General features: G+C 46.4%; 1 protein-coding gene across 7 annotated transcripts in view; it reads left to right on the plus strand.

Moving 5' to 3' along the window:
* Nucleotides 1-25,105, plus strand: part of LOC147011455 (uncharacterized) — a 461,606-nt gene that overhangs the window by 191,772 nt on the left and 244,729 nt on the right. For all 7 annotated transcript variants that reach the window (XR_015051902.1, XR_015051907.1, XR_015051900.1 and 4 more), the window contains exon 4: nt 1,746-2,025. The gene's annotated coding sequence lies outside the window, so the exon portion shown is untranslated. The remainder of the gene's footprint in view (nt 1-1,745; nt 2,026-25,105) is intronic.

The raw sequence follows: 25,105 nt of genomic DNA on the forward strand, positions 1-25,105 counted from the left end.
CTTTGTTAGTGAAAAGATGGGAATGGGATCCCAGAGGTTGTAGATTAACACTCCAGTTGAAGGGACCAGTGTTAATGGATTTGGATTCTAAGCTTCAGGAAAGTCTAGTTAATTTCAGGACCACTGCCAGGTCATTATTGGATTGTCAAGAAAACTTCAGCTGGCTCATTAACGACCTTCAAGATGATGGTTAGGCTAACAGCTTGGAGTTAACAAGTCTGCCCCACCTGGTCTTATCTACATGGGAAGCTGGTCCATTGAATGTCATTGACTTATCTCCATCCATTTTTGGATGTGTTTTTCATGAAAATGAGGCTTAACCTTACCCTTCTCCTCTACTTTCTACTGAAAATAATAGAAACTAGAACGGCACTCGGAAGAGCACATAGCTCCACCACGTAATGCCTGATCCACAAGAACATATCGGGCCCAATCATTTTTGAAATATCATGCTATACAAGACGATATCGTTTTTGGCCCACCATCTCAATGCTGAAGAATCACTTTAAAAATTAAATAATTCTCGTATCCTGATCCGGATTCGGATCTTCACCAAAATCGAATCAATTCGTCGTGCTCGCACACGAAACCTGTCCACAAAATTTTCATCCGGATCCGTCCACAACTTTTTGAGATATCCTGCACACAGACAAACAGACAGAAAGGGGTGAAAACATCACCTCCTTCACCTTCGGTGGCGAAGGTAAGAAAAAGCACGATCATTCAATAGCATGTACCTCTCATGGCCATTGTTGATATGCTGAATCTAATTATCTAAAGCTTTGGAGGGGTGGGGGAGGGTTGGGTGGACTTGATGCATCCACTGGGGGCATTTTCACCATTTTATAACTACAAGAAGCAGCCGCTCCCTACGCGAGCCGTCAAGGGGGTCTGTTATTATATTTAAGCCTATTTTGCTCCAAGGGGTCCCAGGATTACACACCCAAAAAATGGTTGCGATCGGTTTCGCCATTTTTGCGGTACCTGGGAACAGACAGACGGTGAATTATAGTAAAGATGGTGCACTTTAGAAGTAAATAATTCTATAATACAGGTTTTAGGCTCATTAAAGAACAGATTTCAAAATTCTAATCTTCCTTCATATGCAGTGCATGGCTATTGTCATTTGCTGGGGACACAACTGTGCCTCTGCAGTGCCCCCTGTAGGTCAGAGCAGGAATTTGTAATTTGTTCAATGGTGCCGGGGATAGCTCAACCACTCTTCACGAAGGACACCGTGGGATGTTTAACAACCACCAACGAATGCTCGCAGACGGGACGCTCAGTTTAACGTCCATCTGAGGGTCCGGACACGCATTGATGCCTGTCCCTGCCTGTGAAACTCCAGGATGGCAGTTTATAGCAAGGGTCGTGATTTGAAATCGGGATGCAAAGCTCAGAGAGGAGTGTACATGCCTCGAGGTCGTCCTGCCTGCACAATTTTCTAATCCTTCACTATAATTCACAGACCGGTGTTTGTTTGGCATGGTACTTCTCCTACAGTTCTGGGCCAATTACACCCAAACTTGCTGCAGAGGATCAGCATGACCCCAATTAATGGATATTGTTTTCTTCAATTAATTAATCATGGATAGAGGTGTTTTTTTCTTTGGCAGGGCTCTTGGGACGATGGGAGGGGGGAAGCAAATTCTCGGTGTACATGTATACCACGTGGCACCGCTTCCAGGTGGGGGGAGGGTATTAAAAGTCTCTAACATTCTTCTTCTTCTTCTTGCGTGTGGCAGCTATCATTTCTTGGAAGCGCGACTGTGTCGCTGATGCAGTGCCCCTCTACCAGTACACACTGGTACTCGTTTTGCCGACCTCGGAGGAATGGCAGGCTGAGTCAACCCCCTGGTGTATTCATTCAGCTGCCAACGGGACTTGAACTCAGCACCCGAGGATCCCAAGCCACCACCCTAACCACTGAGCCAACACCAGGCTCACAGACTCCAACATTTACAGTGCAGTATTCCTGTCCCAACGTTTTCCAGCGCTGTGAGGTGTTTTGAACTATAAGCAGAGGTATGTTTTCATTCATCTTCTATCTATAATTCCAGCTGTGTTTTGTGTGTGTGTGTGTGTGTGTGTGTGTGTGTGTGTGTGTGTGTGTGTGTGTGTGTGTGTGTGTGTGTGTGTGTGTGTGTGTGTGTGTGTGTGTGTGTGTGTGTGTGTGTGTGTGTGTGTGTGTGTGTGTGTGTGTGAGACCGCTGTTTCTCGGCAACCACTGATCCGATCTAATTGAAACTTGCCAGGTATATTGCTGGGAACCTGAGTATGTGCCTTTTCAAGGTTTGATATTAATCGGACAAGTGCTTCCCAAGTTATGGCCATTTATTTACCAAACCAATGACAAGACGCGTTGCTGCGGCCATTTATTTACCAACCAATGACAAGACACGTTGCTGCATAGGCGTGCCTGATGGGGAGGAGAACCTCAGCCGCGTTCCCCATTACGGGTTACAACGTACGGACTTCCGGATAGTGATGACTTACTGTATTCCAATAATTTCTCGATTTATTATGCACATTTATAGATAAACACAATGCCCCAATCCAGTCGTCGTTTACGAGAGCGAAGGAACAGACTGTGTGTTTGTTTAAAAAAATTTTTATTTCACATACATTTTTTTTTCTCTCTCTCTTCTCTTCTCTTTTTGTGTTTTTCCTTGTGATGACATTACGAAAAGACAAAATACGTTGGCGCTAATTGAATAATTGGCCATTAAAACTAAATTGCGAATAATCGTAACTGTGATATGCGAACTTCCGGACAGTGAGGACTTAATGAGTAACGATGCGCGGCCGGCCGACGATGACGTCACGTGCTGTGCCGGTTACGATGGGTATCGATCGGTGCCTTAGTTACCGTGGCATAGGAGTTGCAATGGTCAATGGCAGCGAATGTCATGGCAAGCAAAGACAGGGAGGTAAACTTGATTTTTATTTGGATTTTAATTAACTGTGTGTGTAAATATCACAGCAGTTGTTACTTCAATGCAAGCGATAATTTGTGGAATGATGTGAACATTCTGTATGGGCACACACCACTTCCGGATGGTGATGACTTAATGTATTCTAATAATTTTTCGATTTCTTATGCGCATTTATAGATAAACACAATGCCCCAATCCAGTCGTCATTTACGAGAGCAAAGGAACGGCCTGTGTGGTTGTTTCTGGCTCGCGGTTTGAAAGATTTTATTTTTTTGGGGGGGGGGGGTTTGCACGTACGGGCATGCGAGAGCGAAGGAACGGCCTGTGTGGTTGTTGTTTCTGTCTCGCGGTTTGAAAGAAATTTTTTTTTTTTTTTTTTAGCCAGTACGGGCACGTACTTGTCTATCTATAATTCCAGCAATCTCTGTGTCTGTCTGTCTGTCTGTCTGTGACCGTTGTTTCTCGACAACCACTAGTCTGATATAATTGAAACTTGCCATGTATATTGCTGGGGCCCTGTGGATGTGCCTTTTCAAGGTTTGATATTAATCAGAAAAGTGGTTCCCAAGTTATGGCCATTTATTTACCAAACCAATGACAGGACACGGTGCTATGACTTCGCAATTCTTTTTATTTATTTTTTTTATTATTATTTTTTGCACGTACGGGTCTGCACTAGTATATATAAAGCTCAGTTCGTGCCTGTGGGTCTGTGTCTGTGTCTGTGGGTCATAAGCGCTGCCCATTCTACAGGCCACGCCCTACAGCCATCCAGAAATCGCCATTTTTTTTCTCTCCCACACAGATCAGCTAGCTTTAAAGGCCTCATGTACATATGAGAACTGAACAACGCATCTTCTATCACATGAAGATACCGTTTTGAGGGGGGGGGGGGGAAGTAACATTTGGATTACATCTCAAACGAGGTAATGCATGTTTTGTCCACAGCGATCGTGGCTGTTGTCTAATATACTCCGCCCAATGAAAGTTCGTTAATTCTCATATTATGTGGAGGAAAGAAAATAGTGATATTTCATGAAAAAAAAATAAACTTTGTGTGACGTCAAACACAGTTACTTTCTGTCTGTGAGACAGTGACGTGTCAGTTCAAACTCAATGGTTGCTTTTACCAGAATTTGTCATGACTGTCACAAGCAAAACTATCCCATGTTTGCTTTCATGCAAAGTATGAAAAAAGACGTCGCAACGCATGACGTCATCACGCAGCGATGTCTGCAAGAGCAGGAATGCACTAATTAATTGGAGCCTTTTTTACAACATCATAAAACTCATGGAAAAATTACACGACAGAGGAAAGAAACTTTATTTCCTGAATACGATGAGAGGGTGAAGAAGAAGAAGATGATGAAGAAGAGTAGGAAATATGATGCAAACATGGCAGTTTTTCGTGTGACATGCCTTTCTGTCACCTAATCTATCAATATAATATATATACATATATATATATATATATATATATACATACATATATATATATATATATATCCACATACTGTGTATATATATATATATATATATGTATGTATATATATATATATATATATATGTATATGTATATGTATATATATATGTATATGTATATGTATATGTATATATATATGTATATGTATATGTATATGTATATGTATATATATATATATATATGTATATGTATATGTATATATATATATATTGTTACGGCCATGGATACCGAGTGTATTATGAGGGGATTTAATCCCCATTTGTCCTCGGAAGAGCCAGACCTGGGGCCACCGCTCACAATTAAGTTTGTGGTCCAGTGGGTTGCTTTAGAACCACGAACGCCACTCAGTTAACCACGAGTTCCAGTGTCCACCGTCTAATTATGCCGTTTAACTTGAGGTCACGTGGTTTCTGGAACGGGGAGCGTGCCCTCCGCAAAGCACCAATCTTATCTTGATTAGATCTTAATTAGGGTGGCCGAGCATTTAACCACTGATGCGTGCCGACTATTACAGGTCAATTCGTTTGGTAATTACCTCCCAGTCTATCGAGGTTCGGACAATGCTGGATCAATGGAAGGAAAAGACAAGTACGGACAGGTTGGGATGTCAACAAAGGAATTTATTAATAAGAAAATAAATAAATAGAAAGAACTTTTTATTTTCGTGTGGTAAAAATATGTTAATTCGAAGCAATCAAAATATTCGCAAGCAAATACGTAATCAATCAGGCACTGATAGGAAAAGGGACAAAGAGCAGATGCTTATTTGGGATTGACTTGCTTCACAATTAAACACAGACAAGGGTACCAAGCAGATCATTCAAGGGGGAAAGAGAAATCGTCTTGCTCTCCAAATAGAAATCCATCAAATAAAAACGCCCTGAAATGTGTGAGCGTGCCTTGTCCGTTGCCAGCGCCCAGGAACCAGGGATGCCAAGAATCAGGTACGCCAAGAGCAGGTCTCGAGCAGAATAAGCATTAACGGTCCGAGCGTCACCCACCGCCAGGAGCCACAACCGAGGGACAGCCGTTAGTAGCTGTAAGGCACTGTGAAGTGCTGAGGAGCTGTGAGGAATTGTGAGGCGCCGTGAGGTGCTGTGAGGCGCTGAGGCTGTCACTGACTCACTGGCGCCGACTGACTGACTGGACTCTGACTGACTGACGCCAACTAACTCACAAACTGACTCGTCGACTGACCCGCAAAGAACGGACCTCTCGTCCTCTTTTTTTATAGGCGGCCTTTCTGGGCGGGCACAGACTCCAGCCAAATCCACCCCGACCCATTTGCGAATCATTGCCGTGACAACCCGCACGTCCCGTTATTATTCCTCGCTTACGATGCCATGTTTGTGGTGCTGGACGAACGTCAAAAAGCAGCCATTTGTCAGAATTACTGAGCGAAAACGTGAAGCGCTCATAAAACGTCAACAACAGTTATCACCTCAATGTTCAGCCCAAGATGAAAAAGAGCCAGTTAGCGTCCATAGAGCTGCTGAACGGGGTGTCAAACATCGATGGAAAAATGGTGGGTCTTGGCGTCGGTGAATGAAACGGATGTCAACGTCGATGGGAAAAGGGGGCGTTGGGCTAACGCTATCTCACGTGCATGAATGTGTCTGTCATAAAGAGAAAAAGGAGCTTTCCATAAGAGAGGGAATCTATTCTTTACCCTTCTCAACGCATCACATTTAGAATCCCACCAGACATGGGGATAGGTCTATCCTGGACATGCATCTATCTGTAATTCCAGCAATCTCTGTGGGTCTGTGTGTCTGTGACCGCTGTTTCTCGACAACCACTGGTCTGATCTAATTGAAACTTGCCAGGTATATTGCTGGGGACCTGTGGATGTGCCTTGTCAAGGTTTGATATTAATCGGACAAGTGGTTCCCAAGTTATGGCCATTTATTTACCAAACCAATGACAGGACACGGTGCTTTGACGTCACAATTCTTCTTTTTTTTCTTTTTTTTTGCACGTATGGCCACGCACGTACGGGCATGAAAGTTTTTTCTTTTCTTTTTTGTTTGCACGTACGGCCACGCACGTACGGGCATGCAAGAGCGAAGGAACGGCCTGTGTGGTTGTTGTTTCTGGCACGCAGTTTGAGTTTTAATATATATATATATTTTTTTTTTGCACGTTCGGCCACGCACGTACGGGCACGTACTAGTCTATCTATAATTCCAGCAATCTCTGTGTGTCTGTCTGTCTGTGACCACTGTTTCTCGACAACCACTGGTTCGATCTAATTGAAACTTACCATGTATATTGCTGGGGACCTGAGTATGTGCCTTTTAAAGGTTTGATATTAATCGGACAAGTGGTTCCCAAGTTATGGCCATTTATTTATTAACCAATGACAGGACACGGTGCTTTGATATCACAATTCTTATTCTTCGTTTGATATGACGTCACAATTGATGCTGGGGACCTGAGTATGTGCCTTTTCAAGGTTTGATAGTGTTCTTCTTCATCCGTTTCAGCTGTTTTGCGAGAGCGAAGGAACGGCCTGTGTGGTTGTTGTTTCTGGCACGCTTGAAATGTTTATTTTTTAATTTTTTGCTCGTACGGCCATGCAAGTACAGCCACGCACGTACGGGCACGCACGCACTAGTTTAGGGAAATAACTATCTGAGGACCTGGATGTTGGTATGCATTCGGCGGATCGGATTCTAAAATCCATAACTATATATATATATATATATATATATATATATATATATATATATATATATATATATATATATATATATATATATATATATATATACACATATTGGCCTGTCTGTTTGTCTTTAATGCAAGCACAAACAATTTGACCAAGAGCTACCAAGAAAGGAGTGTGTAGTGCACGTGATCTGCAACAACACTGCATTTGACTGTACCTACAACATGAGCAAGTGTTCGATTTGGCACATTTCCACATTTTGGTGCATTTTTTTTCCCAAAAATCGGTTCCATCATTTTCTGCCACATCAGGTCCCTTCATGTGCGTAATGGTTGTTTGCAGTTTTCAAATATCCCAACAACTTTACCATGCCACTAAAGAAATGGGCAAGTTTGGGCAGATCTACTTCAGCAGCCAGAAAAAAAAAGAGGCCGCAAGTAGCAATCACGCCTTGAAACTGACCGTGAACGACATGAAACAACCAGAGCATCAGAAAACCTCCAGCTGGCTTGAGAAGGTGTACCAGCTACCAGAGCAACAGAAACATTGCAAGAAAGACAATCTTTTGTGTTAAACTTTATTTTATTTAAACTGTGGAAATAATATGAAATTGATCCCGGGCAACGCCGGGTACGTCAGCTAGTCTAATATATAAAGCTGAGTTTGTGTGTGTGGGACTGAACAAGGTACGTTTTCCTGACAATGAAAATACTCATGATTAATATTTGAAGTGTTTAATTTGTATTTTTTTAACGTCCTATTGTCGATGTTTTGTATGTACTGTATGCTGTTGAGATGTCCAGTGGTGTGTTCATTTACCAAGCAGCGAGCTAGCGCTTGCCAAGCCAGCCGTTCCTTATCAACGGTTTCTTATGGAGTGCTTGCTTGAGTGCTGAATCCACCTTAGCAAGCGCTGTGCAAGAAACTTGGTCACTCAACACACCCCAGATTCATGACACAGTGATGAGGATAAACATATATATATATATATATATATATATATATATATATATATATATATCATCATTATCATTATTTCAGCCATATCGATGAATTCGTCCCTCAAGGGGTGGGGTGGGAGTAAGCAGGGGAAGGGGAGGGGTGAGAATAGGGACCAGACGTTGCCTGGCAACGCCAGGTACCCCTGCTAGTATCACATATTCCTTGCTCTATAATCGCCCCTAGCTGTAATCATTCGCGGAATTATTTCAGCAGAAATGCGACACAGTACAGCAAACACACACGAAACAAGACCAAAGTGGATTGGAAGGAATGGGAGATGAAACGCTTTGAGAAAGGAGACTCCATTAATGAGTCCAAATGAACATTTATGGGCTTTGGTTTGTGTAAAGGGCGAAGGACGCATAAACTGGATGTGTTGCTATCCTTACAAAGGTTAAATGTGTTCATTCTACCACATAATAAGGAGAACGGCCCATTACATGAACTTATTCCTAATGTGGATAAACATATATATATATATATATATATATATATATATATATATATATATATATATATATATATATATATATATATATATATATATCGATTGATATACTGTGATTTGCATGGGGAAAGGGAAGGGGTGGTCGTGCATAACTATGTAGATGGGACTACGTATGATCTTCCTGGTGTTGGCTTTGCCTTGGCAGGGCAGGGCTTTGTATCCATGCTCATGAGGCCATCTGCCAATCATCGAGGGCCGAAAAAAATCCCATGAACATGTGCTTACTCGTGCACCCCCACTCCCCAACCACATTCTTTTTATGATGACCCTCTTCCTTCCACTCAGTGGAAGCTCAGCTATCCTTCCCTGTCAATCTGCTTGGGCCTGGCTTACCTGGTGTGGAATTGGCAGGGATTATTTCATATGGCACATGGACACGCCATGGCGGGCAGTGCGAAACTCTGCCCATCGGGCCATGTTATATATTGCTTGCAAGCGGGTGCAAAAGAGAGGAGAGATGGAAAGGAGAGCCGGAGCCATTTGTCAAGACGCACAAACAGGCTGCATTCCCATACAAGTCCATTGTTCCCACATCAGCATCACAACCCCATACCAGCCTGCCAGCATGGGCAGCAATGCCCTCCCCATTACCTCCCGTTATTTTATTCTGCTTCAGTTTGACCTAGCCATTTGAAAACCCCATCTATCCCTCGCCATCCTTTTTGCCAGGTTTGTGACAGTGGCTTTAAAGTCGAGATTACATGCCCTGTGTTCGTCTTGCCAAGTGTCCGTCACAATCTGTGCCCTCGCCATAGAATACAGTTGCTGTTTGTTTGGTAATTTATTCGTCCCACTGTTCTTTGTTTTCTTGTCACCACTCTTTTATTATTAAACTGTTTATTTAATCAAGAGGGTGTGGACATCTCTTCCCACAATCAGGCAGTTCGAGTAGCTCGCAGCCATTGGGAAAAGTGTGGGGCTTTTACTTCGGGCAATCACCGTTCAGTTATCCAGGGTCACTGCCCGGTCACTGCATGTACCGGGCAGGTGATGGAAGGTTCGCACACTCTGCGCATGTGACAATACACACATATATCTTGATAGTACATTTTGAGGGAGAAAACGAGGTCGCTTTGTTAAAAACGAGCACAAATTGGATGTTGGGTGTCGGAGTCACTGGGACACATCGACAGGTATACAGGGGTCCTATAATCAGCAAAATATGATGGCTACAATGTCAGAGGTTACAGATGCCATCAAGCTTCTATTGCTTTGTTGCAAAATTTCCCACTCCTTTTGAGAGATACCTTGGGTACTTCAACGTCCATACAGCCGAAATGCAACTTAGGCAATTGTTCATGATCAGACAACTCGCTACCATTTTAGCCATCCGGCAGTCCTCCTATACCTTGGTCACATAACACCGTCTTCCATCGACGCCTCCCCATCCAGGTATAAACCGAGCCCGACTATTGCAAAGTTCTGAGATCTCAGGCCATCGGATTCAAGTGGCTTAGTGGTAGAAACACAATCATATGACATTGCACAACCAATCAGAATCTCCAAAGGCTGTTAGGCAAGACGTGGCTGCCTCTGCAGAAATTACCTGGAGTTCTCGCATCGAGTGCACTCGATTTTTGAAACCTGAGGTTAGCGTGCTTTAAATCTGTCGATGAATGAAGTGTTTAATGGAAATATTTTCTATTTCCTTCGAGAAAGTCGTCCCAGGGCTTGTACTTACATGTGAGACAAACAGAACTGCTTTGTTAACGTCTCCTATTCCGAGCAACGTTTACTCCACGCACACCTGCACGTCTCCATGACGGGAGGCGTTTGGTGGATGAGTTGGGGAGGTGACAAGAACGCTCTACTGAGTGCCATTCTAGTTTCTACATGAAAATAATGAATATGTCGTTGATTCTCAAAAAGGAATCATAATCGGGTCGATCATGCGTCCATCCATATGTTGAACCCCAGATGGAGGCTCTTCATCCAAATCCAAACCTGATGGCATTATATTTTGGTACACAATGTCGAGGCTCGTGGAAGAGCAAGAACACAGAATGGATGAGGATGCAACAGAACAAAAGGAACAGCACAATGAGAGGAGGCAACATGCCAACAGCAGGGTTGAGGGACAAAATAGAAGGAGACTTGGACAAATAATGGATGCGGGGACGAATGAGGGGTAGGGAAGGACACAAGGGGTGGACAAGATTGATACAGAAGCAAACTCTCAGGAAGAGCTTCACACAAGACCAGCCCACGCTGCCTCACGGGATTGTAAACAGGAGGGTCAGATGCACAGCGTTCCTTATCCAAAGATTACAGAGCTCGTGGAGATGTATTTTGAGGGATTCAATGCAGCAAAATCGATGAAATGCAGGAGGGGGCATCGGCGCATGGAGAGGAGAAGGAAGGGATGAAAGATGGGGAGGAATTGTGAGCCTTAAACATGTATGACCAGTGAGCGGAGAGAACGCGTCGTGTTCAATAGCATGTCCTTCATCTTCGGCCTTCATCCCCGTGCCCTCCTTTTCATCATTTCCATCAGGCCGAAGCATCGTCCGGTGCAAGCTTCTGTCCCTCAACGTCCCTCCATCTGCCTTAAGCCTTCAGCAAGCACAGATGTCATCCCAGACTGCATGGTCTGCGAGATTCCAGCTCCGTCACCCCCATCAACCTCTGCCCCCTTGCTCTGTATGCCCTGCCCCACAAATCCTTTACACCTCCTGCCGCCCGCTATGGTGCATTCATGCCATGACGGGACAGCATGAACATTCTGTTTGCACCCTCATAAGGACCCCCTCGCGCTTTCAAGGCACGTTAAACTGGCCGCCCTCGGACGACGAGCAAATGTTCACACGGAGTCAATGGTTTTGTCCAACGGAGCATGTGCTCCCGATGTGACATCCTCTTCGCCCAACGACCCATGATGTGGAATGCAAAGAGGGTCATTTGGCAGAGTCAGGGGTCATGAAGGTGGACGCTCAACGTGATTCATCAATAACTGGTTAACGCTGTCATCATCGCGCGCGGGAGAACAGACCCGAAGCACCAAAGCTGCAATCATTGTATAATATAAGGGGGGCCATGTGGACGTTATCCCAACAGCCAATAGTTCCTGGTATCAGGGTCAGGGGTACATAATCACGAGAGAAACGAATAATGGGTCCATGTTGTGCCAGTGTTCACAATGGACGTGTAACTTTTATGAAGACCAATTTGTGTTGGTAATTTCCAACGGTGCTGTTGAGATGAAATATTCTGTTAGTTGGGGACCAGCCATTTATTTGTTTAATTATTTTACAGGGGCTCATGGAGGAACAATTGTCAATTGTACATATTATACATCATTTATAAAACAGATAGTGGTAGACATCAGTGTACTTTTACATGAATTACAAGTTCAACTAGAAAGGTATCTCAAAATGCAAAGCCTGTCCACATCCACTTTGTACCCGAACTAAACTTGACGAAAACGAGTTAAAAAAAAATTGTACATTTTATTCACTTGTGTTCTCCACAATCTCATAACAAACGTTTGTTGAAGATTTTATAACAAATGCTCAACTGGTAAAAATGTTCCGGCCTCGATATACACACTTAATCTCGATGGAAAACGAGGATTTTGATGAAAACATTTATGGCTGGTCGACCACTTCACTGATGACCTCATCCTGAGAATCCTCTATTCCCCCATTGAGAGTAGAATTAGGTGCCAGGTTTCAATTTTTTCCGATCAGCGGTTTCAGAGATATAATGTTTTAATTTTTTTGCGTTTAATCCAAGATGGTTGTCTTACCATGTGTGACCTATGATGTCACAATAACATGGCGGTGGATAATTTGGAGGGGCGGTGTTTTTACTAACGTGACGGTGAGGTATTTTTAATTTTCTTTTATCTATCTATAATTCCAGCAATGTGTGTGTGTGTGTGTGTGTGTGTGTGTGTGTGTGTGTGTGTGTGTGTGTGTGTGTGTGTGTGTGTGTGTGTGTGTCTGTCAGTGTGTGTGTCTCCGACATAACTCCAAAAACATGAAACCTAGGTGCCTGAATCTTTGCATGCACACTCAAGGAATTCCAAGGAAGTATATGAATGAAAATTGGGTGCTTGGGTTAATTAAAACACCCCTTTTGAAGATAATTAATGGTATTATTTAATTATTTCCTTTATCTGGCACATCCTCGGCCACCTTGCTCTTGATGGGGTCTCGAGGCGCATCCTGGGTTCCCTCGCTTTGGTCTTAAGCCTCCATTTTTTTAATGGCCTGCTCAACCATGCCTTCACTTGGAACAGGCCGCAACAATTTCTAAATGATAACATTTTTTTTCTTCATTTTCCTCACTCATATTCTCAAATGCCTGATTATCATCCGAACGAATCGCTGGGTACATTGCAATGCTTATAAACGCCAGCGTTCGTGGCTGTATTTTATTTCCGCACATGCCATAACCTCAAGAATCTCTTAATCTGAGCCAAATTAAAAAAAACTTAACCTCCAGAATTGAACTTCGTAGCATGCAGTTCCCGCTGCTGAAAAAGTGTTCATTTGTCAAATTCGGACATATTTGATATCTTGCTATCTCCAGGAGGCATGTGTTTAATGTGATGGTTTGGTGATTCCTCATCCTTTGCCAAGCAAGCCGTTTCTTATCAACCATTTTGTTGGAGTGCTTAAGCCATTTAGCAAGTGCTCTACTATAGTCACACTGTCACTGAATACTGCATATCGATAGAATTGAACAATGTTCAGGGGCCACTCACCTGTGATGGCCCTGCATTTTTCTGTGGTCACTTTAGCATAAATAAATACAAACTTAAGAAAATGAAATGTTTTCTTAACATCACGTCAGGATAGACGAGAGGTAAGCGCGCTCACTCTAAGATCTCCAGCCTGGGTTCGAATCCCGACCCGGTGAAAACCGTCATCCTGGTGTTTCACAGGCAGGGTGATTCAACAAAATGGGTGTCGTAAAACTGGACGTTGCATCTGCCAGAATCGTCCCCTCCCCTCCTCCCCTCTCCTCCCATCTCCCTCTCTCACCCCTCTCCTTCCCAACACTCTCCCTCTATCTCCCTCCTTCATCCTCTCCCTCTCTCCCCCCTCCCCTCTCTCTCCCTTTTCCCTCTCTCATCCCTCTCCCTCTCTCTTCCACCACGTCCCACTCTCTCCCTCTCTTCCCCTGCTCCTCCACCCCCCCCACCCCCCTTCTGTTAAGTTTTTCAATGCTCCCACCTGGTTTTATATGGAATCCGGTGGTTAAAAAGAAAATTCTGCTGTTTGGGTGAATTGTATTTCCCTTCCCTTCCCCTCATGCTGCCTTGCCCTCCCCTTTCCTCGCGCTACCCCCTCTCATGCTGACTCCCCTCCACTCGCATTGCCACCCCCTCACACTGCCTCCTCCCCCTTCACACTGCCTCCCACCCCTTGCGTGCCTTCCCACCCCTCATGCTGCGTCCCCTCCTCCCTCACGCTGTCTTCCCTCCTCCAAATCTCTCCTCCACCATACAACTCTCCGGAGGTCGAGGAGAGGAAGGAGTGTCAAAGAATGTGCGAATTGGACGAATGAAAGCTTTTTCATTCACATTTTTTTTTTTTTACCAACCGCCCCATCGCTTTCCATCAGGTCCCCCTATCAAACACATGTCCAGAACACTCCTTTCCCCTTCCCACTACTCCCTCCTCTCTACCTCCCCACCCTCTTTCCCTCCCCCTCCCCCTTGTAATATTCCCGTCAGCGAAATGGCGGGTTGCATTTGTTAGTGTGTATATATAAATATGTATATTGTGGCAGTGTGGCAATACACACACACACACGCACACACACACACACACACACACACACACACACACACACACACACACACACACACACACACACACACACACACACACACACACACACACACACACACACACACACGCGCGCGCGCACCGTTCCTAAGTTAAAACAGCACTCGAGTTCTCCACGGTATCTTGAGCGACTCCAGGTTACTGAATGGAGATATTCCCCAGCACACAGACAGGGTCATGTCCTAATTAAAAGACCCCGAGATTAAACAAAACGTTTTCATCCGTGTCATTGGACGTAACTTTGGATGTTACACTTGCCATCAAACTGCACATCATCGAATTCCGTCCAAATGTCTTCATTGTAGTTCTTAAAATTTGTCTCACTTTCAGTCTCGGTGTCTTCAGTCACTGTTCGTAATCAAAATGACATGCTGTGAAACATCGAGTCTCCATTCCAGCTTTCAAGAACAAAAACATGCTTTGGGCAAATTGAAAACGATCCCAAAAGTACCTTGTTACGTGATGATCGATATGACGGAACAGATGCGCAAACATTTCCCACAAGCTGCATAATTAACGTAAAATGCGCTGAGACTGTGACGTCACAGTGGGGTTGTTGGACCGACAGTGCGAGTGTTGCGAATTGCGATGGACCTCGAGCTGGACTGCCGCATGATGGCTTTATGGGCTCGGTACGGCGCTGTCAGGGTATTCCCAGCACGACTCATCCATGCACGTGAAAACACGAGCGGTCAGTGTCATTAGTGATTCGACTTGCTGGCACCGGGTGTACGAACCGCACTCGATGTATACGTACTGATTGGAAAGGTCATCGTGCACCGGGTAGCGAAGACAGCCGGCTCCTTTTGACACCGAGCGCCTGTATATTTGTAATGACCTTGCGACATATATTTGCACGAGTAGCGATTAAACAAGTGAATGAATCGATCCACGGTTCGTGCTGCAATCCACGCACGCAGACTGTGCGGTGGGTGAGTGGGGGACCTTCTCAAGGGAGCACGCACGGAAGGCGCACAGTGGGAGAACATTATTCTTAAGAGGCCTCGATGGAACAAAAGCAACAAAGGCAGGGTGCTGGGAAAACGCGGCGCTGCCAGCCTGCGGCTGCGCCTCTTGCCAGTCTCCTCGCAAAGCGCGAGACCTTTGGGAGGGTCTGAGGGAGGGTCCGAGGGCGGCGCGCACCGCCGTCGCCTTTGCATAAGCAAGTCCACCGCATACGTGCGTTCGACCATCAAGGGGCACAGACGCCGCCACAGTCAATGGCCTCATAAAGGGGACGGTGGTGGTTTCACTGTAACCCGTGGAAGGTCTTGGGAACCCTTACAATCCGGCAGCGCAATCACCATAATTCAGACTGGGGGTCCGAGCGACGCTTTGGACAAAACAATGTGTAATGTCATTGTGTCTAAGTCTAACGTATCGGCAGCATTGCTGGGGACAGACTCGGACGGGGCTACTCCGTGGATGGTGGGTCTATATGATGTCACCGGTGGTGTTTTTAGGTCGTGACACGAAGAATCATTTGTTGGGTGGTCGCAAGACAACCCTTATTCTCAGGTTTTCCATCTGTCTGTTTGTATGTAATGGACAGCTCTGGAGGCCAGAGGAGTCAACCGATTTTGATAAAACATAACTGGTAGGTTCATACCAGGATCTAGTTGTATGCTTTTGAGCACCGTTGCTATGGACGCCACCGTTGCATTGCAACGGGACTTTGAAATTTTTGAAAAATTCCGAAAAATATATTTTTAGATTTTTTTTTTTCGAAAATCAAAAATCGGCTTCCACGCTTTTATGCGCACTATAATCAACCTCTTTGTCAAAAATTTTCAGCCCGATCCATCAAAAACTGTATGACTGGTATGCAATTATGTAGCGACCACCCATGTCGCCTACCGGCTTGTCTGTCTCTGTCTGTGAACAAGATATCTCAAAAAAGTTGTGGACGGATTCGGACGAAACTTGGTGGACAGCTTTGGTGCGTGTCAAGGACGAATTGATTCGATTTTGATCAAGATCCGAGTTTGGATCCCGATGCGAGATTTATTTAATTTTGTCAGTGATTCTTCACCGTTGAGAGATGGGGCCCAAAAACGATATATATCACGATATCTCAAAAAGTTGGGGATGAGTTTGGACAAAACTTAGTGGATGAGTTGGTTTGGTGATGAGAACAAACTGATTTGATTTTGTTTCAGGTCCGGATCCAGATCCGACTTATCAGTCGGATACAAAACGTAAATTGTTCAGCCTGGTGGAGGTATTCACTCTCCAGATTACCGTTGCCGTTTGTTTATTTATTTATTTATTTATTCCCATGCGCCCTGCATGAAGGATCCATCCATCCATCAGGACCGTATTCTGTCCAGAGCATCAGCACTGCCGAAGCAGTCTTCTCCAGGGGCTATTGGGCACAATCCTGGACGGCTCGTCGCTCCGACGCAGGTTACTCGAATGTCTCAATCATCCCAGCAAGCTGGTTCTTGTTTTGCCGACCTCGGAAGAACAACAGGCTGAGTCAACCCCACCTGCTGTTAATTCATGTCCGAGCGGGATTTGAACTCAGGGCCCTAGGATCCCCAAAACGAAGGATGATGGTCCCCAAAACGAAGGATGATGCTCCTGCTTGCATCAAAGTTCCAATAATATGTCTTTGTGAAGTATTCGTCGACGCACCATTTTGCAAACAGACTCCAACCGATGGAATAAATTCTCCACGACTCAAGTTCTCGCCGAATCTGCAACTTTTCATCATCGGCTCCATGAGAGTTTGTGGCCTGTGCGTCATGTCTTGCCTCCTCCTCCTCCTCCTCCTCCTCAAATGTCCTCACTTTGGGAAATGATCTGCACAGATTCGAGTCGGGGTTGTAAGAGTCGGGGTCATGTGCTCCATTCCAAACGGCGACTCTTCAAAATTGTCTTGGAGAAAGCGAGACGTTCGGATGACCTGGAGTTCAGTTTGCTCTCAGCACGTAGAGGTATGTGGACAGCACACACGAATGTGGTATAAATAGGGAGCTTTGGATTTGTAAAGGGACTCTTCGTGTGTGTGTGTGTGTGTGTGTGTGTGTGTGTGTGTGTGTGTGCGTGCGTGCGTGCGTGCGTCCGTGCGTGCGTGCGCGCGTGGGATTCGTGGGTACTTTGACCAAACTCGTACCCAGGTCCGTGGTGCGTGGCGCCGTGGTGGAGGCCCGTTCACAACAACCGTTTTTTTTTTCTCACAATAACGCAAACAGGTATTCCTGTCAGCGAAGCGAAGGGTCTTGAATTCTAGTGGAACTAAAATAAACAAACCAGCAGTCATAGACTGGGACTTACAAGATCGTCAACTTGACCTCTGACCTTGTCTAATAAAAGCTGTCTCCAGAGAAGGTAGCGACGCAAACCAGAAGTTTCTTCGATGATTCTGTACCAAACCATAAAAAATCGTAACGTCAACCGAAGCAAAAATCTCCATTTCTCCACGCATTTATTTAATATTATTTATCAAAGTCACAAAACCGTAATATTCGGCCATCCACCAACAATCTTTACATAATCCGACAGCTTAGCGAGTCAGGCATGCGACGATAACCTTTATTGGGATAAAAAATGACTTTTAAACACCATCTTTATCGAAAACACCGTTCGCGCGCACACGGAAAACCTTTACATGATCAATGACGCCTCTGCTCGAGCGCACTGCACCACGTGACGAGCCATGACGCGGCGAGTGAAATATTTTTTATACAATCTTAAAACGTCTCCAAAACATCCGATTTTTACCAGAATTTCGACAACCAAGTGTTAAGCGTCCTAAGTGATCGCAAAAACAGAAGACAAAATTAAAATCGAAGTTAAAACGAACTCGTAACGTCGAGCGAAACAAAATACTCCATTTCTCCACATGAATTTACGGAATTCTGTTTGACCTCACTGTGACCTTGACCTTTGACCGATTTTGACCAAAATCTAATCAGCGCTAGCCATCACCCTCCTGAATCACGTGGTGTAATTTGACATTGGTAGCTTCTTCCCTTCTCGAGTTATCGTGCCTACAAACAAACACACACACAAACAAACAAACAAACACACACACAAACAAACAAACAAACACACAAACAAACAAACAAACAGAGGACGGAAGTCATCAATATACTTACAAAATCTTTAGATTTCGTAAGTAACAAACAAACACACACACACCGAATGGTTTGAGCTTTGAGTGCACGTTCTTACCTTTACATGGTTGAGACTATGCCTGGTGTGGCTTTATGGTTAGGGTGGTGGGCTTGGAATGCTTGGAATTCAAGCATCCTGAGTTCAAATCCTGCTCAGCTGTTGAATTAATACCAGGTGGGGTTGACTCTGCCTATCCTCCTTCCGAGGTTGGCAAAATGAGTGCCAGATCGCTGGTATACTGTGTTAGAGTGGCAACGCGTCCAGGATTGTGTCCAATCGCCAAGGAGACTACTTTAAGCCTAAGTCACATTTGCTCTATGGCTAGGATACGGCAGCCGTACCCCCCCCCCCCTGAATTGACAGAAACGTGCGGCGGCCGCAGAGTTTCTGAGGTGGCCTCAGGGTGGCCCTACGCCATATGGCTATATTTTACAGGCTGTAGGGGTCGCCGTGGAATTATAGCGTGGAGTTATAACTTTTTTTCATTTCTGCGTTGGCCGTCGCAATTCGACAAGCCAAGCTGTGACGTAGATGTGTTCCACGTCGACCGTACGTAGGACGTATGGTGGGCTTGCGTTATTCGTGCGGCTGCCATAGGCTCTTATCAATGAAAAATGAATTTTGCCAACCCCCAAAAAATTACAACGGCCGCACTATTTCCACGGTCGCCGTAGGGTAGTCCCTGTGTTCAACCCTAAGGTGTCCCTGTGTTCAACGTTCAGTGGCCTTGCGGTCTGTGTGACTACCTGCGGGCAATGCAGGGTCGACGCACGGTTCTCCTACGCCCGCCGTGCGTCCTACGTATGGCCTCCGTGGCAGTGCGTCGGCCGTGCATCCACCGTGCGCTACCGCTAGAGATCGGGGTATAGGTGCTTGCCTATACTCTGAACTGGTATATTCAGTTATATATGCTATAGTTATAGTATATTCAGTTTTATATATATATATATATATATATATATATATATATATATATATATATATATATATATATATATATATATATTGTTACGTTTGAGGGGGGGGTATGCATTCAAAGGGTAATTAGGATGTTTAATTAGGTATGCCATGCTGTTCGAGTTTACCAGGATCTCGATGTAATAAGTAGCAATTTCAGTGGTGATAAGTTGTCTAGTAAATGTTCATTTCTTCAAGGGGGGAGATGATAATTGTCACGTAATTAGATAGGGACACGGGATAGGGTAAGTGTGTCTGCGTAAACCCCTTTTTGGTATTCTCTGGAGACTGGCCATGACGTCACAGGACAGTGCAGCGGATGGCTCCGCCCCGTGATCACGATTGGCGGAAGGCGATGGCGGTGGGCCAATAAACGGCTCGATTGGGAGTGACGAGGACAAAGGATAAAAAGGTTCTGTTCGGGGTCGAAAAGGAAGAAGAAGAAGAAGAAGAAGAAGAAGAAGAAGAAGAAGAAGATTACAACCAGAACGCTCGTGTTTTTTTGGTGTGGAACCTGTGGCCGCAGAGAGCGTCCTGGTTGCTGTGCTGAGTCGATCGTGCTCTTGATCGTGCCTGGGAGCCTTGCCGAGCCTCGTGCCTCGCTTTGGTTGGCTCTGGGGTTCTGCTGACTCGGAGTACGGGGTCGGGCAGCGGTCGGACCTGCCTCCCTCTCCTGCTCGCGGCTTGGCGCGGGAGCTGGTTCCCTGGCGGCTGTGGGCGGACTTGGGCCAAGACCAGGAGGTCGACAGCACCGCGGTTTCTCCTGCCCCCCCCCCCCCTGGCGAGAGCAAGGCCGGCTCGTCCGGCACCGATCCAGTGACAGTTGCGTCCACACCACGGTCCATCCTGACCACCAGAGATAGCTACGTTGTGTGTGTGTGTGTGTGTGTGTGTGTGTGTGTGTGTGTGTGTGTGTGTGTGTGTGTGTGTGTGTGTGTGTGTGTGTGTGTGTGTGTGTGTGTGTGTGTGTGTGTGTGTGTGTGTGTGTGTGTGTGTGTGTCTGCTTGGCGCCTCAGAAGGTTTGAGATCTCTTTATTCATTGGAATTGTCTGTGTTTTTCCCCACGCCCGATCCCACACCATCCCGTCGAATCGCCCCGGATCCCTCTTCTTGCCGAGTCTTGTTATTTCTGGTAATTATAAAAAAAGGAATAAACATCATCAACTCAGTGAAAAGTGACTCATGCCACCTTCCTCTTCCCGTTTGCGGTAGAGCGATTAGAACCGCCATGTTTGGGTTATAAATAAATAAACCGCCTCCATCGTTTCGGCTCATTCTACGTTGGCGGGACTGTTCAAGTCCCGTGGACGTCACATTGGTGTCAGGGTGTTGGATGTTCGAACCCCTCTAAATTATATACCAGGATTAAAATCTCGCCACGAATTGGAATATAAAATAATTACAGAAAAGCGCGCGAGCGCGGGAAAATTTTGGCGGGATTTTTCAAATTTAAATTAATTGGCGGCAAACGGGACTTCTGCACCATGGCGGATGTGCAGATGTTTGAGGAGGAAGGCCACGTGTCTGGCAGCGAGTCGGGGGAAGAGGGGAGAGACGGGGGTAGGGTTGGAACCTCCCCCATTCCGAGCGTGGACCGTGCTTCATTGCCCGTAACGGGGCCGGCAGTGCCGGAAACCGGTGCGATGACGATCCAGACACTGTTGGAACGTTTAATAGGGGACATGACGGTACAAATGGCAAATCAATTCGTGACACAGAGGGCAGAAATGACGGCACAGAGGGCAGAAATGACGGCACAAATGGAAAATCAATTCGTGACACAGAGGGCAGAAATGACAGATCAATTGGGGGTAATGGGGGTACAGTTGGGTGCACGGATTGATTTAATGAGGGATGAATTGGGGGAAAAGATGGAGAAAATGAAAACTGAGATGCAGGAGTGTGTGGATGTTAAATTGGGAGAAATACAAAGTAAATTCGAGGATAGATTGGAGGAAACAAAGGTAGAAATTACATTGGAGGGGGAAAATATACAGAAAAAATTGGTAGATAAAATTGATGCAACGAACATTCGGGTTGATAAAGTGGATGAAAGCCTGGAACGTCATCGTGCCTGTGTGGATGCTCGTATGCAGCTGCAAGTTGAAGAGTGGGGAGAGCTGAGGAAGCAAGGGATGAATTTGGCGGAGGAGGTAAAAGGATTGGAGGCTCGTTTGGACGAACAAGATAAAATTATGAGCCAAGATGAAGTCTTGGATAAAGGCCTGGTAGAGCCGTCTTTTGTAAGTAGAGTGTCCGGGTTGGTTGAGGAGCAGCTACAAACTCGCGACGGAGCCTTGGAGGAGGTTGTACGGGCCCAGAAGATCCTGCGGGAAGAGGTGAATCGGTCCATTCAACGTTTGGAACAGGAGGCAAAATTGACCCATGAGACCCTCACCACAAAACATCTTTGGCCACAGTGGGCTCCGAAATTGGATACGCAGCCACAAGGGTGTTTGATCCCTGGGCTGGATTCGGACAAGGGAGAAACTGAGAAGCGGGCCACCGTAAAAGTGATCCCCCTGGTAAATTTTGACGGGTCAGGGAGCGTTGAAGCTTTTCTGACGCAATTTGAGTGCATTTCCCGACTAAACGGGTGGAATGAGCGGGAACGTACAGGGAATTTGGTGGCAACGTTGCGGGGACCAGCCGCAGACGTGTTAAACGTGATCGCGGAGGGGATGTTGACCAGCTCCCACATTTGCGAGGCGTTGAGCCGTCGGTTTGAGTTCGCGGCAAACTGTGATCTGGTGCGGGCTCAGCTCCAGCACCGCAGATTAAAGCCGGGTGAGACAGTACAGGAGCTGGCACAGGACATTTACCAGTCAGGATCGCGTATCGGGACCTTACAGTGGAGGCATGGGACAGACTGGTACTAGAGAAATTTTTCGCTGCTCTTCCTGACCCTGAGGTCCGAGCGCTAGTGGAGCTACAGGATCCACCCACCGTGCACCGAGCGGCTGAGTGCGCAGCCAGGCTGGCCTCGTGGAGGCGGCCGGGTCGGGTTCCAGAGAGGCCATCGGTGACGATCCGACAGGCGGAGATCCAGGATCAGGGAGGGGGGCTGGGAGAAATTGGCATTACCCAAATGATTCAGGAAATTTGCCAGAAACTGTCAAGTTTGATAAAGGGTAATCCGGTAGTTAGTGCGCCAAAGCGGCGGGGTCCAGCCCAGCCAATAGAGCAATTCGATTATGGCCAAGGGGGTCTGGAACCGGAAGAGACATTTCACCGATACTCACGGGGGCCTTTTATGGGGAGTTGTTTCCGGTGCGGGCGAAGAGGACACATGCAACGATATTGCCGGTACCCGGCGATGGAGGGACCCTCCAATAGACTTTTAGACTCGGAGAGGGTGAATCCTCCTCCTGAACCGCCAGGTCTATCCGAGATGCCCTTTCATAGGTCGGGTCCGGAGATCACTGTCGGGGGTCCGGGAGACTAGATCAGGCTGAGCATATAGGGCCATGCACGGCTGGTGCGATTGTGGCGAAGTGCCTCCTTTAGTGGAAAAAAAAATGAATTGTGGGAAAATTGGCATGGGTTTGTAAGTTCTGCTGGGTTTTAGAGTGACAATCGGGACAGTGGGTAATTGGTAACAAAGCGGGCACAAGTGGCTGTCCAATGGCTGGTGCGTGGATCGGGTGAGAAGTGCTGTGTGAGTTGTTTTAAGTTAAGAAGTGAAATGTATGGTGCACACATTGTTTTTTTTTATTGGGCATGGTGTGGTAACAGGGAAGGTCATGGTCGGTGAAGTGTTAGAAATGCAGGTGTCACGTGTAAGGCCGATGGGGTGGGAGAGTCATGTGGGTTTTGTGGGTGGGGATGATGTGCTTGTCCACAGGGATTGCTGAAGCCCACGGTGAGCGGGAATTGCGACCCCCTTCAAGGAGATTCACCACCTGGTGGCTAATGGTGACAGTGTCTGGAGCCAACTGGGAGAGGGTCTGGTTGGGCGACCAAGGCGGGTAGGACCTTGGCGACCCAGGAAGGCCAGAGGAGCCAGTGAGACCCCTTCCAGAGTGTTGTTCGGGATTAGAGCTGATGGCTACCAGGGGGGAGGGAATCAAAGGGAGCGGGGCGGAGAAACGTCCGGGTTGGACTAAAGCTTACCTGTGGGCATGGTTGCACCTGAGATGCCCCCATCATCTTGTGGTAACCCACCCCACGGCCACGACGGGATTCAGCCTGCATGATTAAAATGAGGACCATGACCTAGAAATGTGATGATGACCATGGTGTGAGTGTTGTGAAGATGTGTGAGTCCCACTCGATCCCGCACAACTTGACAGGTGCAGCAAGGGCATGATGTCCGCATAATTTTGGGGCAAGCAAATTTGAAAATTGGCTCCCCAGATAACGCTGGGTCTATTAGCATCCACTGGGGGAGGCGGTCAAGTGTAAATATCCTGTGAATAGTGTCGTTAAGGCTTAGAGTAGGAATGTAAAGTATAAGTGTTGTGTTTTTGTGGAACCTTTTGTTTCCCCTCCCCAGATCACTGGAAGAGTGCTGGGCAAGAGCGATGATCCGGAGGATGGAGTGCAACTTCGCTCAGTGCTCTCATGTGATAAAATAAAATAAAATAAAATAAAAAAAAAACGAATGATTGTTTAGGCGAGGATAAGGCCATAAGGGGGTAGTACATTAAGCAGGATAGGTAAGTTCGCTGTGACTCGCTGCCCATTGCCCCTCCTACTTTATTTCGTTAGGTTAATTAGGTGTGAGTCAGTAAGTGTTAAGGCTGGTACGGTAGCGCCTGTGATATACCTTGCAGGAGCTGCGGTACCAGAGGAGGGGGCAGTGTTACGTTTGAGGGGGGGTATGCATTCAAAGGGTAATTCGGATGTTTAATTAGGTATGCCATGCTGTTCGAGTTTACCAGGATCTCGATGTAATAAGTAGCAATTTCAGTGGTGATAAGTTGTCTTGTAAATGTTCATTTCTTCAAGGGGGGAGATGATAATTGTCACGTAATTAGATAGGGACACGGGATAGGGTAAGTGTGTCTGCGTAAACCCCTTTTTGGTATTCTCTGGAGACTGGCCGTGACGTCACAGGACAGTGCAGCGGATGGTTCCGCCCCGTGATCACGATTGGCGGAAGGCGATGGCGGTGGCCCAATAAACGGCTCGATTGGGAGTGACGAGGACAAAGGATAAAAAGGTTCTGTTCGGGGTCGAAAAGGAAGAAGAATAAGATTACAACCAGAACGCTCGTGTTTTTTTTGGTGTGGAACCTGTGGCCGCAGAGAGCGTCCTGGTTGCTGTGCTGAGTCGATCGTGCTCTTGATCGTGCCTGGGAGCCTTGCCGAGCCTCGTGCCTCGCTTTGGTTGGCTCTGGGGTTCTGCTGACTCGGAGTACGGGGTCGGGCAGCGGGCGGACCTGCCTCCCTCTCCTGCTCGCGGCTTGGCGCGGGAGCTGGTTCCCTGGCGGCTGTGGGCGGACTTGGGCCAAGACCAGGAGGTCGACAGCACCGCGGTTTCTTCTGCCCCCCCCTGGCGAGAGCAAGGCCGGCTCGTCCGGCACCGATCCAGGGACAGTTGCGTCCACACCACGGTCCAGCCTGACCACCAGAGATAGCTACGTTGTGTGTGTGTGGTGTGTGTGGTGTGTGTGTGTGTGTGTGT

The sequence above is a fragment of the Eptatretus burgeri genome, chromosome 15, assembly GCF_056783735.1.
Source record: "Eptatretus burgeri isolate ZD-2024b chromosome 15, Ebu_testis_v1, whole genome shotgun sequence".
Classification (NCBI taxonomy): domain Eukaryota; kingdom Metazoa; phylum Chordata; class Myxini; order Myxiniformes; family Myxinidae; genus Eptatretus; species Eptatretus burgeri.